The sequence below is a fragment of the Peromyscus maniculatus genome, chromosome 21, assembly GCF_049852395.1.
Source record: "Peromyscus maniculatus bairdii isolate BWxNUB_F1_BW_parent chromosome 21, HU_Pman_BW_mat_3.1, whole genome shotgun sequence".
NCBI lineage: Eukaryota > Metazoa > Chordata > Mammalia > Rodentia > Cricetidae > Peromyscus > Peromyscus maniculatus.
In genome coordinates this window covers 67,111,100-67,114,364 of record NC_134872.1, presented here as the reverse complement: position 1 = coordinate 67,114,364, position 3,265 = coordinate 67,111,100, and the positions used below count along the sequence as shown (strand labels likewise).

The 3,265-nt window shown below is 37.9% G+C and overlaps 1 pseudogene; it reads right to left on the bottom strand.

Annotated features, from left to right (window-relative positions):
• Window positions 1–254: 254 nt before the first annotated feature.
• Window positions 255–848, bottom strand: LOC102911864 (cytosolic iron-sulfur assembly component 2A pseudogene; annotated as a pseudogene).
• Window positions 849–3,265: the final 2,417 nt, after the last annotated feature.

Below are 3,265 nucleotides of genomic sequence, written 5' to 3'. Positions count from 1 at the left end.
GAATGTTACTCTCGGAACAATTAGGTTCTACTTCATAACTGCTCGGAAAGAATCCTTTAAAAAAATCAGGCGATGGTGGTGCACACCTTTAATCCCAGCACTCAGGAGGCAGAGGCTGGGGGATCTCTGTGAGTTTGAGGCCAGCCTGGTCTACAAAGAGAGCTTCAGGATAGCTAGGGCTGTTACACAGAGAAACCCTGTCTCAAAAAACAGAAACAAACAAACAAACACCAAAAAAAAAAAAAAAAAAAACCTTTAAAAAATGCTTTGAGGTACAAGTCACCTACATATTCAACGTGAGTCCCGCATTTTACAAAGATTTAAACAACCAGATTGAATGACTACAGGTCCCTGGCTCTTCAGCCGTCTCAGTCAGACTCAAGGACGCACTGTTCCACGATTTCCCGTAGGTTGGGGTTCTCCATTGCAGCTGCCACTCGTTCTTTGTCATTTATCTGTTTGTTGATGTCTTCTTCTGTCTGTGAGTTCCTTCAGAAATGTAGATTTCCAACTTGTGTTTGAATGGCAGACACCGCTGAAGCCTTACTCTTAAGCACAGTCCAATAGGAGTTGCCAAAGAGCAATGAGGTACTGTTGGTGTGAACTTCAAAACAACCAAATAGTCTTCTTCATTGATTTCCTGAACCTCCACACAACTCTCCGTTACCACTTCCAGTTCTTCTAAAGTATTGGGCTTTTCTGGGTCCCGGATAGTTCGAATCAAATCAACCTCTAGCGCTTTCTCTTCCATGATCCGGGGTTGCCGGGCAGCTCCCTGCTCAGAAAAGCCTGAGGGTCATAGGACCCTTGCTCAGCATTCAGGAGAGCAGTCCAGACATCCGCTCCATTCTCACGTTCCGCCATCCCTGGCCTACTTTGTCCTTTTAAGGCAAGGGAACATTTAATAATGTAGAGAGCATGTATATTTTAAAGTTAATGCACTATATTAAATTAATGCAATATATTCAGAATTTGTTTACAAACTGTAATCAAAAAGTGTTTCTATTTCTTTCATCTCCTCCTCTTCTCTCTTCCCTTTCCTCCTCTTCCATTTCCTTCTCCCTTTATTTTTCTCTTTCATTCTCCCCCACTTCAGTCTTTGCTCCATAAATGTACAATGACAGGATTCCCAGACTCACTTTATTATCTATACTAAGCATTGCCCATGAATTTCAGAAAGTTACCTGTTAAATTGCCTCAGTTACACAATTCTACAATAGTTGGTACACTCCTTAAAAATATTATTTTTCTGGATTATTATCTTTCCTTAAGAATTTGTTTCTTTTTCTGAGTTGGTAAAAATTAATGATGTTGCATTTTGAAATTTTCTATTAGGTGATGCCCCTGAAACTGTCAATCTTTTGGGTTTATATGACCTTATTAAATGCAAGGACTACAGAGGGCTAGCGGTGGGTGGATCAGTGGGTAGAGTACTCACTGCGCAAGTCTGACTACATGAGTTTAAATCCCAGAACCTAGGTAAAGCCAGATGCATGGCACAAGCCTCTGGAATCCCAGTGTCTCTGGAGAGAGAAACGAATGCATAGAAGTTCCAGGGACCAGCTAGCTTGGCTTATGTGAAAACAGATGACAAGAGAGATGCCTTCTCCAACAAGGTAGAATGTGAAGAAGTACACACAAATCTGTCCTTTGAACTCCATGCTTGTGGTATGGCTTGTGAGTGCACATACACGCTCAAACACACATACACACCACACATACTTTTTTTTTTTTTTTTAAAGATTTATTTATTTATTGTGTATACAGCATGTATGACTACAGGCCAGAAGAGGGCACCAGATCCCATTACAGATGGTTGTGAGCCACCATGTGGTTGCTGGGATTGAACTCAGGACCTCTGGAAGAGCAGTCAGTGCTCTTAACCTTTGAGCCATCTCTCCAGCCCCACACCACACATACTTATACATACACAACACATACATGCATACACACAAATATTAAACATACAAGAAACATAACTTTCTTAGTTTACCTTCAGAGGGAAAATTTATATTTTTATGATATATTATAAAATGTATATATGATAAAAATAAATATATATATATATATATATATATATGATCCATGTGGATCATATTCAAATGCTGAATACTTTCCAGGATATTTAATATATTAAAGTGTCATCAGTTGGTAAAAAGCTAATAATAAATTAAAGATCATTTGATTCACTAAAAAAATCAAAACCAAAGCAATAAATGCACAATATAATTTTAAAATGTTTTAATTTTTATTTAATTGTGAGACAAAGTAGCAGTTTTCACCTCAGTTTAGAAGTAAGGCATTATTTGATTGTTGGTATTTTGGAATGCCTATTGTGAATACATAGATTTCCAATAAATGACCACAAGACACATATACATCTAATCCTTGACTTTCTGTTATAAAATTACTGTTGGAATTAGCTGAGGCAGTTAGTAATCACTCTATTTTATCCATAGGTTAGCCTGAGTTTAAAATTAGTTTTATTAGGATATGTGGGTGGTTTAAAATCATTTTAAGTTCAAGACGAAGCAGGTTTTGAGCATGCCATTCTTCTGCTTCCTTCAATCAATCAGAATTATGTAATCAATTATTTATGTGCAGATATGATACAGATTTACTATTTCTGGCATAACTTTGAGGTAGAAAGAATAGAGATTAGTTTAGAAACCAGGGACTCTACTTAGTTTGACATATAACACACATCTCTTCTAACGATGCATTTGGCAACCTAGGACCCTTGTCTGCATTCACTGCAAAGGCACGTTCTGTTAATTGTGCAGCTAGCAACATAGGAAGCCCACAAACATAAAGCTGCTCCATTCTGAATAATGGAGTAAATGTCTCTACTACCTAAGAACCATTAATAATTACTCTCTTGTGGCAAGTTTCTATTCAAACCTATTCCAGAACATAGCCAGGTATGGTGGCGAGCAGCCAATCCTATAAGTGAACAATAAGGCAAACGGAATGAACATTTAGGGGAAAACCTCTATCATCTTATACCTATGTATAATTGGGCATACATATGATGGCAATTAAATGAATTATAGGAAGGACCATGTGCACAATAGGGAAAATTTTGTAAAAACCAAGTCTGCCAAACAAAATAGTAAACCATTCAAATTACACTCCTTAGGCCCCGTTGCTGAAGACAACATTTATATTTCTCTTGAGCATGGAGAAGGTGAACTGGTTCCTAACTAGAGCTTTCAGCCCTACTGACTAGTATTCATGGTACTGGAAGGTACTCTGCCTGCTACCG